This window comes from Plutella xylostella, chromosome 6, assembly GCF_932276165.1.
Source record: "Plutella xylostella chromosome 6, ilPluXylo3.1, whole genome shotgun sequence".
Taxonomy (NCBI): Eukaryota; Metazoa; Arthropoda; class Insecta; order Lepidoptera; family Plutellidae; genus Plutella; species Plutella xylostella.
Window position 1 is genome coordinate 4,602,915 of NC_063986.1, and position 13,586 is coordinate 4,616,500.

A 13,586-nucleotide genomic window follows, 5' to 3' on the forward strand; every position below is an offset into this window, starting at 1 on the left:
TTAATTATGTCCCTAAGTCTGTCTAAGCTTAAACGTGGCATATTTGAAATCTGTAATAAAAAGTAAACACCTTTTTTAAGAAATAGTAACAAGTTATTTATTTTATTGATTATGTTTTTTTCTTGATTGCGTATTATATTAGTATAGTTGTAGCGCAATAGATATCTGTCTTTACAAATACATATACGTCTGCAGATTGCAGAGCTGATTGCAGTTCCTACTTTGAGGTCCAAACAGTCCAAATCTGTAAAGGTCATATAAGTAAGTAGAGAAAGTTAACGCACCGTATTTCGCTGAATCATGTGTGAAACGAATATTTTTGAAAGTGTTAGGTTGGTACTTAGGTATTATCATAATATAATAAAGAGTGAATAGTTGAATGCATTTGGAAGTGAAATGGTGATCGGATAATGTTCAGAATTAAATTTCAATCTGTGTATAATCTTCTTGCATAAAACCTGAGATGTTTATATAAGTAAGATATTTGGGTAAGTATACCTACTTAGTTTTTATGAGTGTGAGTGCTCAGTACCTGATATAGGTATAATTTGAATTAAAATTTTAAGGTTAATTATAGTTATGAATGGTTACAGACAATTGAATAAATACACCTGAACAGTAACACTGAATATAATTATTATATTATTATTAAGATTTTGGATCAGGTCACATGTAAAATTAAACTGTGTTAAGTTAATCAATTAACCTACATACTTAATAATTTTTCCTTTAAAAATAGAACATAGGTAAGTAGATGACGCCTTCTAAGTGGGATCAAGCGGCGCTCCCAATCAGGCACGGCGGGTTAGGCGTACGGCGGTTGCAGGACACCGAGCTCCCCGCTTTCTTGGCCTCTTCGTACGGGGTGATTGATCTCGTCATTCGCATGTTGAATGTTAATGGTGACGAGTTTAAGATCCCTTATGCGGAGGAGGCTTTGGATCTGTGGGGGGCTCGATGTCCTGCCAGCGATGTGCCTCAGCAGCCGGAGTGTCAGCGCTCATGGGATGAGCCGATTTGTAAGATTACTCTTAACGGGCTCATCGGCCAGAGTGTGGGATCAGAGCTCGCGCGACTGCGGGCAGCTGCTGAGCACGAATCTGGTTTGTGGCTTCATGCGTTGCCTTCACCCCAACTAGGCACACTGTTAGACAACGATTCCCTGCGCGTGGCAGTTGCGCTTCGTTTGGGCTGCAATATATGCGAACCGCATCGCTGCGTGTGTGGCGCGTGGGTGGATGCACAGGGGCATCACGGGTTGTACTGCGTCAGAAGTGCAGGCAGATTTTCGCGTCACCACTCCATAAATGACATAATTCGGAGGGCTCTTGCTTCTGCGAATATTCCAAGCGTGCTTGAGCCACCCGGCCTGTCTCGTACCGATGGCAAGCGTCCTGATGGGCTAACGCTGGTGCCGTGGGAAAGAGGGCGATGTCTGTTGTGGGACGCAACATGTGTCTGCACTTTTGCGCAGTCGCACGTAGCTTTCACTGCAGCAACGGCCGGTGCCGCAGCGGAGGCAGCAGCAAGGCAGAAATGCGCTAAATACCGCGCACTCATGACCTCATACATATTCGTTCCTCTAGCGTTGGAGACGACTGGGGTCTGGGGAACACAGGGCAGGGCATTCATAAAAGAGTTAGGGCGTCGTCTTAGGGATCGGGGGCATGACAAGCGCTCTGGGGCGTACTTGATGCAGAGGATCTCCCTCGCAGTGCAGCGTGGCAATGCTGCCAGCGTCATGGGAACCTTTGGGTCGGGTGCGTCCTGGGGCGGGCTATTTTAATTATTTAACTTGACGAAGGATGTTTGCTGACTTCTTTATTTTGTAAATGGACGAAGCATGTCGCGGATGAAATTATGTAATTTTATATTTTAATGACGAAACCTGTGGTGGATTTTTTTATATGGAATTGTTAATTTTAATTTGCTCTTGTATTTTGTCTAATCTAATGAATACTATCATATCTATAGGTAAGTAAGTACGCTAAAGATTTGCGAAAAACATGTCAATAATTTATTTAAGTTAATCAGATATTTTTTGCACATTTGAATTAATACTATTAGGTAGGTTGCCAGTAGAACTTTTTCCTAATTAGTAAAACTAGAGTAGTTTACCAAGAGTTATTGTTTTTATTTGTTGTTAAAAAACGCCTCATTATTAAATTTTCAAAATTTCACGTTAATAATTAAAAGAACTTTGAATGAAAAATGAAAACTTCAAAACGCCAAACGGTTATGTGTGCAATGTGTGTCAATGTCAATTCGCTAACTCAGAACAACAAAATTGGCGCCAATTTTTCCACCAATTAGCATCTCCCTGCGTCGTCGCGTGCGCAGGCGCAGCTCCGACGTGCTCCTGTCACGACCGATTAGGCGCAATTATCGACCATAACTGGATAATTGACGACCGACGGGAAAAGTGGAGAGCAGAGGAGTTTTTCAGCACATGTTATGGCTCGGGCCACTCCCGTGCTGGTAGGTTTTCTAGAATAATACGTTGCATTGAGGGGTCGTGGTTGCACTATTAAATCGAATCCCAGCCAAAGATTCAATTTTTAATTAGGGCTGATTTTTCAATGGTCAGATAAAAGTTATCTAAGTAATAAATAGCTTACACAAACATTCTTATGCTGTCGCGTTAGAATGTTTGTATAAAACAGTGACAACAACAATTTTATTCCTCAGATAACATTTATTTGACTACTGAAATATCAGCCCTTGTTGAATTATGCACAACTGGGTCTATCGTGAACCCAAGTAAAGAAAACGGCTTAAGAAAGGGAAGTGTGGAGAAGAATATCTGTAGCTCTATGTAAGCTCCACTTGGGAGTAACATGACTAGAATAGGAAGACGAATGAATTTAAGTACGATAATACTATAAAGAACACAGTCCAGCACTGCAGGATTTTAGCCTCATCCAAGTCTCGAGGGTTTCTGTCATTACCTACACTCTGAGCTGGGTTGGAGACACAAAACAAACTACCTATGTAAAATCGAAGACCTGAGATCAAAATGTCTTTGAAAACAATGTGACAGGTCTTTATGAGAATGCACCAGTATCAAGTCACACTGACATATTAGCGCGAGTTAATTTGAATAATATGGAAAACAATAAATATTTTAATTACAGTTATTATAGTCTGCTTTCAATTTTTATTGTTCACTGGAATCGCAAAGCGTTTGTAATTATTTAAAATCGTGGTTTTATACAGCACGTTTAGTCGCCTTTATTGGTACTTATTAGTAATGTTTTAGTCTAGCTTAACTTTTCGCTACAATCGAGCTTTATTTTTGTAATATATTAAGTTTGAGTTTAAGTAAAATAATTATTGTGTTTGGAACATACTTACCTAATTAAGGACATCAGACCTTCGAGTAAAACTGTGGGTACATAGATACAGCCGTTTTACATGAAACATAATTATACTATCAGAATTCGTGAACCAAAACTAGCTGTCTATAGGTAGTACTTTGTGTATTTAGTTCGAAACAAAACGAAAATCGGTTCAGTCGCTTAGTAGCTACGCTATACCACAGACAGAATATACACAGACACGCTAATCGTTAATCTATAACACTATTCTATTTTATTCTCTGTGGGGGTGTAAGTACCTGCACCTGGCTCTCTCGAGTAGAACTTTTGTACATATCCCCAAGGTCTTAACTACCTTCCAAAGCTTGGACCATTTCCCACCAGGCTGGTCCACTGCGGGTTGGGGGTTCACATATCTAGATGTGCTAAATCTAGATATGCAGTTTTCCTTCACCGTAAGAGCGATGGTATACATTGTACTTAAGTTAAAAGAACTCATTGGTACATGTCAGCGCCGGGATTCGAACCCGCATCTCTTGCATGAGAAGTGGGCGCTTACCCGACTGAGCTACCACCGGCACCGCTCCTATTACACTATAAAACCATGCAAAGAAATTAGTTTGATTATTTTTCAAACTACTAGGTAAGTACCTTCTTACATGATTAAAGGTTACCGTAATTTGTAGAAATGCTTATAAAGTATGGTTTCGCTGCTTTACCTTCCTATAATGTTATGTAAGAGCTAAGGCTATTATTACCAAGAATAGGTATGAATATCGCGTGTTTTTCTACTTGTTTGACAACAAACAAAATGCATAACCAATTTGGCGCTGACATGTACCAATGAGTTCTTTGAATTTAAGCACAATGTATACCATCGCTCTTACGGTGAAGGAAAACATCGTGAGGAAACCTACAAATCTAGATTTAGCACATCTAGATATGTGAACCCACCAAACCGCAGTGGACCAGCGTGGTGGGAAATGGTCTAAGCTTAGGAAGGCAAAGGTAATAAAATTACATTACTTAACCATTGAAACTGCGGTCAACCATACAATTTTTTTTTCTACGTTCCATCACTAGGAGTGTATGTAAGATATGAATAGGAGATTTTACGTTAGAAATGATCTCATGATTTAAAGCTTTTCGATTGCTGCATTAGCTGAGTGGAAACTTTTATTATTTTATTTTCGTTACTCTCCTAATGAATGTATCAATATTGCTTTCTGTGTCAATTAAATATGTTTTTTTCTTTCTTCCTTTAAAATAATGTATGTTTACTCCGCGTTAAGCCTATGCACAAGGCCACACCTGCAGGGTGTTACGATACGAGCAATAATGAAGATGTTCTCGCTATGTAATTAGCATTATCTAGGTATCTGTCCGTCCGGCGATTCGATGCAGGTTTCCTCATACCAACTTCGATACCCTTTTCTATTTAATCTGATGTTATTTAGGTACTTACAACGTCATAGAACCTTGATCTGTCCATGAGCTATGTTAGTAACTACTGTAATATAATTATGTATTTACAAGAATTTCATCATTGTTTGTTATTAATAATTAAATTAACATTAATTATGTACTAAGTTTCTATTTACACTTGATTTCAAATTTTCAATCAAGAATATGATTAGATTTGATAGTAAAACCTGTCCCTCTCTGTCTATACAAAAAACGTGCAAGACTAAATTTCAACGACAAATTATAATACTGGAGAATTGTATTTAAATTAATGACTTACCCTAAAAACTATAAATATACGTTAAAACTATATTTTCTACGCAATGCTACATGGTCTAGTCCGACTAGCACTTGGCTACTTTAAAAAAAAGTCAAAGGAGTAAGTTAAGATAATGAATGGTTCATCAGACACTAATAAACCCGTTTAAGCATGTCTTCTGCTGCTGCATGCTCCATTTAATATTAACAATTAATCTAGATTGGCTTTCAAGAACATTGAAATCCACACGCACATAAACTTAATTTGTAAAATACTTACAAACATGAAATCTATTAACGGTTTATGGCATAAAACTGATTAAATACCTAGATATTTTTATTCCCGTTTAAATTTAGTTATTTCGTCAACAACTACCATTAAAACGTTACATAGGTAACCTAAGGTTATTTTCTGTACTTTTAGCCCGGCTAGTACCTAAGTACCAACATCTTAAATCTAGATTAAGTGTCAAATCTCGATTTAAGAAACGTCAGTCCATATATATTTATGGCATAAATCGAGATTTAACACTAAATTTAAGATGTTGATGCAAGTGGCCCTTATAGTGATTGACTGCTGAGGACGGAAAAACCTTAAAAAGCAGGAGGGTTACTCTATACTGACAAAAAAGAACGTACGAGAGCTGTCGTGCAATTGGCACGTTTAATACAACGAGATAGAGTCGTGGCTCGCGCAGCAGCGCTCCGAAACTAATTTTTTCGTCATAGGTATATACAGGGTGTTGCAAAAAGGGTATACTAAGCCGAAACCTACAATTGCAGCATGGTATATCTAAGCCTGAAACTGAAATCAGAATTTGAAAATTCGCGAAATTTTTTATTTTATTTTCCATAGAAACTTTGTTGGTCACGTGACTTTTACTATGGAAATTTAATTTTTTTTTCGCGAATTTCCAAATTCTGATTTTAGTTTCGGGCTTAGATATACCATGCTGCACATGTAGTTTTCGGCTAAGTATACCAATTTTGCAACACCCTGTATAGAGTGACCACCCTGATGGTGGTGGGATGACCAAAACAAAATAAAAATGATATTAATATTACTGTGGCCCTCTTTGGGTGGATTATTAGCTGATGATACCTCCAATGACGACATGAACTGAACAACAGTCAATCGTGCCATAAAAGTAGTAAAAAAAATCTTTGATCGCGAATGCGCCGATAAGCAAGAGTGAAAACGCCGTATCTGCAATTCAATATTTTTAATTGTCAGGCGCTGGAAGCAACGAGAAAACAACACGTGGAGGAATTACCAAGTGTTGATGTTTTTTGTTGTAATCATGCTAATACTGTTCTATGGCATCGCTCCATTAGACGCAAAAGTAAGATCAGTATCTGTAAGCAAAAAATGTAATGAAATTAATGTGGTTAAGTTTTTGCTGTAATTTTTCAAGTTTTTGCTATGGAGGAATTTAAGTTATGTAGCCTTTTGTTGTTCGAATATTTTGTATTGTATAGATACTTTAACAATCAAATCCCTCATTCTGGGTATAGTTGTTGATTTATCGTTTATTTAAGTACTAAATTAATACATACTGTAAAAAATAAAAAAAGTATCACTAAAAGTGGGAGAAGTACTTACTTTTTAAACATTTTGTTGTAGTTAATAATTCGCATTTAGGTATTGAAAAAATATTTGAATTAACTCTTCTATGCATATATTTCCACGACAGTGCTAATTGGGTTATCTCCACAACGTACGAGGAATCACTGCATTTCCCTGCACTTAGAGGCCGTACGAGTGACATGATTATGTTTAAAAATAAACAACCAGGAAAATAGATCATCCTATTTGCAGAATGTGCTATAAACGTGAAAATACAGGGTGTTGCAAAAAGGGTATACTAAGCCGAAAGCTACATGTGCAGCATGGTATATCTAAGCCTGAAACTGAAATCAGAATTTGAAAATTCGCTAAAAAAAATTTTCATTTTCCATAAAAACTTTGTTGGTCACGTGACTTTTTACTATGGGAAAAGTTTTTTTTTTTTCGCGAATTTCCAAATTCTGATTTCAGATTTGGGCTTAGATATACCATGCTGCACATGTAGGTTTCGGCTTAGTATACCCTTTTTGCAACACCCTGTATATACAGGCTGTCCGTATTTAGCAATATCGATCGATATTTTGGTCAGCCTAAGACCTTGGAGAAGCAAAAAGTAAGAACCTGTAATATGGGTATCGGACAGCTGTTATATCTACACAGATACATACATAGTTACGCATACCCGAGAAAAAATATCTGTCTTTAAACAAATATCTGCCACAGCCGGGAATCAGACTAGGGCATGCAATACCCGAATCATTTTCAATACCGGTATTGAGATCCGGTTTTACAACTCAATACCGGGATCCCGGTATTAATACCGGTATTAGATTTTCTCGTAATAAATTGCATATATTGGGATTAAAGTCGTAAATGTCAAAATAGAACAAGAAAAAGCAATCAAGTTCTGTATTTTGTGAAAGATTCGACGATAATTACGTATATTAGAGTAAAAAAAAATTTTTTTTTTTTTACATCCGGTGCCGTTTACACATGGACATATGGACAACAGTGGATATCCAATGGCTGAAAACTGCATTTAACGTTGGGAACAAGTGTGCTTTCATAGTATAGGTACAGGAACACAAGGGATCCCGGTATTACGTGATACCGGTATTGCGGTATTGCATGCCCTAAATCAGACCCGAGACGTTCGGCATAGAAGTCAGGGTCTCTATATAACCGCTACAGTACAGCGTCGTCAAAACTTTGGTAGCTACGAGTACAAAGTAGTTTTAGGTAGTACACAATAAAGTGGGTTGAAAACTAAAATCCTTGCTCATCCTATTTCTAAACTCATTATCAGTATGCAGACAGAGTAGGAAATTAGAACTAAAGGTGAGAGGTACAGGTTCTCATTACGGGACTAGAAAATAAAAAGAACCTCGCAGCCTCGCTGAAGCTCGCTTGATTAAACCATTTTTCACTCTACATCGTTTGTTGCACGTCTTTTTACTTTTTAAATGTGATCCCTAGTCTCCGTCCCTCTCATATTGTATGCCATAGACAAGGAAGGTGAGAGGGTTATTTATTTTAATAACGCCTCCGCGTAGGGACTTTGAAAAAAAAGTCCACTCTTTTTTCTGTCATTTTAACATCCGTTGCAAAATATAATATTCGTGGTGACTACAAAGTCATTTTTATAAAGTTAAATTTAATTACGTTTCAGTAGGTTCATAAAAGCCATATTATACACTAATATACACACACTCACGACTACGTTGTTTAAAAGAAAATGCTTTCTCGAAGCAAGGTCGCTCCAGCTTACGAAAAACTTAGTATTGGTATATACGCGGTTTCGTTAAACAGTACTATGACATTACCTTAGGGTTGCAACTGGCTGTGAATTCCCGCGCAGGCCCCTTTTGAATGGAACAGCTGTGCTTTCCATATTTTTTTTGTTAAGGCTCTTAATTGGAGTATTTGCGCGGGGGACCTTTTATAAGAATAATAATAAGTTTGACAATAGTTTACGTTTTTCATAAGTAGAATCGAATAACTGGATTTTGCAATATAACCACCTTAATCTAGAGTGACCCCCCAGGGCCCCGTTGTACGGCACGGGAACAACACTTGCCTATTTTATTATTTTAATGAACCCGTTGTAAGACCCGGTTTTCCGCTGTTTTTCTTTTTACCTTACGTTTCCCTGTTGGGACCAGCCGCGTTTTATTAGCGCATTATTGCTGAAAACTTGTACACAAGTAGGTACAAGATTTTTTTATCTCAGTCTCTAGCTGGACTCTAAAATTTTATATGCAGGAAAAGCTGACAATCTGAATGAACACTTAAGTATAGGCTTAAAAGTATACCAACAAGATGGAGTGTCTGTGAATAAGTCTCGCCAAATAACATCCCACTTCTCACAACGACCTCTTATTTTAAATAAGTTCGGTTAGAAGATTAGGTACTTTATTCATTCATTGGTATAATGTTATTCAAATACACATATAGACTACATTTTAATCCGGGATTTCCACGGGAACACTTCAAGGTAGAGCGAAGCACGCGGGTCACCTCTAATAAAACAAAAAAAATAAGAACAACACTTAAGTATTTTTGTATACCTAAAATACCTCGTATTTCTCTGTATCGATTATTCAAAACAGGCATAACCATTACCAACTAGCAGTATAACCACCAACAGGAAAAAAGTAAAGCAACTGATCACGCGAAATGAGTTTCCCAACCGAAAAGTTTGAATTCGGAAGGCGTTGCAACCTAACGGTTTTGGAATGGCACAATTTTTTGCGAGTGCCAGGAAAATACGATACTGGCGGTGGTGTATTGGAATTTGAAAAAACATGGTGTAGTGAAATAGGTAGGTATCGTTATTGTCGTCGTTGTCTTATTAGTGGAAAACCAGACCAATAGGCCGTTATGTGTTTTTTTGGTTTTCATGTAAATATATACTGACTTATTTATGTTACAAACAATACTAGGAATTGTCCAATGTTCACATTTCTAAACTGTTTGTCTATCTCTTTAAAATCACAAAATTAAAAAATATACCTGTATGATTGCCTTTTACTATGAAAATTTTGAAGTTTTGCCTTAAATAGGTAGGTACTCGAAGTACCTGCTGTTGAAGGAATCTTTTAGTTGTCGATTATGACTTTCTAATGCCGTTCAGGTGTTTATCTGTGTATAACTTTTCTATACACCTGAGACACGCTATATACTCGTAGATCTAGACTTTTTAGTGCTAACTCTTGTAGCTATGGCACTACATTACCCGTTGCGTTTTAGACTTTTTACTCATGAACTCTGCATCACAGGACCGGCCAGTTTCAGACGCCGCCATCTTTATTATCTTAATTAAAATTTAGATTTTCATTTAGATCTAAATGATGCCAGCGAGTGGCTGTTTGGGAGGTTAGTAAAAACAACAATACGTATTTTTAATCATCTTCATCATCATAATCAGCCAAATAAAAATTATCTCGTATCCCAACATATACTATCCTAAAATGTGCCTTAAAAAATAACTACACGGAGCAGATCACAAATATACTTCACGAACTTAGCCAGCAGTCGGATCTTTGCTTACTTAATAATAGCCCTTAAGACGAAGTATTTAACGAGCAAAATAAGTAGTTTTAAAACAAACTACCCACAACCATTGGCCTATTATAACAACTTTTAAAATTCTACCTTTTTATATTATTGTATACTAACAAATGTTTATAAGTACTTATATACTACTAGTTTTAGCTTAACTATAAATAGTAGATAGTACCTACCTACATACCAAAATTTGTGGTTTCATTACTTTGAATAGATTATTACGATGTTTTAATTATCTGAAGTTGCATTGTATATCGGCATGATTCCGTCAGCCTGTGGGGAATCCATTGGTCGCGTTTTTTAGTAATAAGTATAATTTACTACAGTCAAACTATAAAGTCCTGATATCAAAGAGTGCGATTTTGCTAAGACTTTTTAGGATCATCAGTTATTTACTTACTTTTACATACATTTTAAAAATAAAATATGGATTGATTATGGATTTTAACAGATAGTCCTTTAATAAATACCTATAACAGATCGATTAAATACGATCTTAAACGATTAGTTAGGATCCACTTCCGTTTTCACGACTTTGTAGTTGGACTGTAAGTAATAATAAGTATTTAGAATTTTAAGTTCTCATTTTGAGTGAATGTTTTTTATAATGTTCTTATGAGAAATAAAGTACCTTAAGGGTCTGCAAGGGGTAATCGAGGGTTGGCATTGTCATAGAATTATGTAGTAAACGATGCTCTACAACCTTGAAAAAAATCACACAGGTAGCCGAAGAGTCTAGCTAGGTGCTGAATGATTCGAATTCAAGTAAATGATTATGGATAACTGTAAATAAAATTCAGAATATGACGAAAAACCAGAAAATCACACTCCCGTATTGTAACAACTTTGTCGTAATTATTAAGAATTTTCATATGATTTTTATCATATTATAAAGTTAAAGGCTTGGACTAGGCGCTAAATACCTTGTTTTTTAATAAACACACACTTATTTTGTGTAAATTAATCCCAAACTTGAGCAATTTTTTTCCCTCAAATCTTCATACAAATATCTATGGCGGCTTTCTGTGTTATAAAATCATAAACACAAGTGACGTTTGACTCAGTTGGCCGCTGGCCTCCAAAGAAGGGTCACGTCGGTTTAGGCAGCACTGACAGCTCGCGATCTTATCGTGTACAGATACAAAATCACTGCACATTGGTTGTCATTGCACTTTTTCAACTTTTATGACACCAACATAATTTGATTTGAAATTGAGGAAGCATAATTCTTCCAGTATATTCAATACATTAAATTAAATTAGATAGTGTGCAATATTCTCGTGACATTACAGTCTCGTAAAGGTCTGATGAGGAGCAGGAATATAGCGAATGGATCTAAGTGATGACAATACGCACGAACATTAGGTTAGGGATCAAAAATACAGTCTCTTGGTGCTGGTTGAGGTATGGTCTCGTGAGGATCTGATGAGGGCAGTAACACGGTGGTGGCTCAATTTTATTTCAAAGATGTTAATAGCTAAAAGCATCGAGTTTAGGCTATTAAGTATGTTTTTCAGAAAGAGAGAAAGAGATTTTATTTTTCCTCTGGATGTGTTAGGTTTACTGGGTTTACTAAGTTCATTCTGTTAATGGCATCAAGTTTTTATGTGTTCATAAGTAATAATTATTTATTAACAAAATGCTGTTGGTTTTCCACGAAAATGTAAAAATTAAAATAAAAATAATATAAATAAAAATAAATTCGTAACGTAAAATTGTCAATGACGGAATTTCTTCTATAGACAGTAGCCACAAAAAAAACAAACGATAGATGGCGTGATTTGAAGATAAAGATACATTTATTCGACACATAGACAGCAACAACAAAAAAAATACAGATTTAAAGAAAAGAAACACATACTTATACAAAACAATAAATAAATAAAGTTGTAATAATAAATAATAATAATAATAAAAAAAAAAACAACAAAGAAAAAAAAGGATACACATCAAAATAACTGGAAAAAATATAAGCCCCAATTTACTTGTGTGGGACAGGGAGTACCATAATATTTTTTTGGGGTACTCCCCATCTAAGCGAAATATCAGCTTGATATCTTTACCCGTTTCTGAGAAAAAGGGCGGTGACAGACAGTCAGTCAGACAGACGGACAACAAAGAGATCCTATAACGGTTGCTTTTTTTCTTTTGACGTTCGAAACCCTAAAATTAAGTAAAAATATTATGCTGCTACCAAAAAATGTACTTAAAGGTATTGAAAAAGCGGTATACAGGGTTATTGGTAAGTAGACCTGATCCTTTCAGGAGGTGATAGAGGAAGGCATTTAAAGTCGATTATACCCTATAATGCATTATCCGAAACTTAACCATTTCTAAGATATTTAATATTTAAAGATTTTTTGAATTTTTGCCAAAATTTCATGTTTAAAACCGAAAATAAAAAAAACTAGCCATATTTCAATACTTTTTTGTTTGTTTTGAATTAGTAACATCTTAATAAACTTATTAAAATAATCAAATGTGCATTATTTGACTTAAATTAGACACAATACCTCAAAATAGATAAACATTTTTTAAAAATATTCAAAACCTAAAAAGAAATAAGTTAAATTAAAAAAGAATATCACACAACAATTTTTTGTGCACTTCAGCTTAAAAACATTGTCAACTTATAAGCTTTCAAATGAGATATTTTAATATCAAATCGATTTAGGTATCACCAAGATATGGCCAAAACAATCAGAAAAGGTGGACAAAATTCAACAGAAAAACTAACAAAATTAGCGCAATTTAAAGGTAAAAAGTGTGATGGTTTTCAGTCCTGTTCACTTTAGTATGGAAACCCCTGTTGAGTTTTCTTGACAAGTCCCAATGTTAATGGAAAGTATCGTAGGCGGGGACCAGCAGAGGGTTCACCATTTTTGGCATAAGATTTATTTGCCTAATCTCGTATTGCATAGTAACGTTTGGTCAAAGTCTCGTTACGCCGAAAATCGTATGGCATAAATCTCGTTTAGTAAAAAGTTATTTCGCATAACATTGTTTAGCCTAATAATGGTATGGCCAAATCTTGAATAGCCTAATAATGCTATGGCATAGGTTTATTAGGTTTATACAAAGTAATAATATTCGTTTGGCTTTAACTTTGACGGAGCTCCTACATAGCGCAAACTGTTGCCTTGTATTGTTTCCGCTGTTTGGAAAACGCTCCGCTCCGCTTCGCTGCGCTCCGCTTTAGTTTTGATGAACATGTGCACCTTACACGCTCCTCCTCGCTTTGCTCGTCGTCGCACCTATTTTTAGGTTTCGATCTCATGGGGTTTGTAATAATTATATTGGTCGTTAACTTTCGATTTTTTGATCATACAATATCGTGATTTTCGGGATGTAGGAGAAAAATACCACAATTTATACTTAATGTATTATTTATTAAGATAACATTACGAGAAACA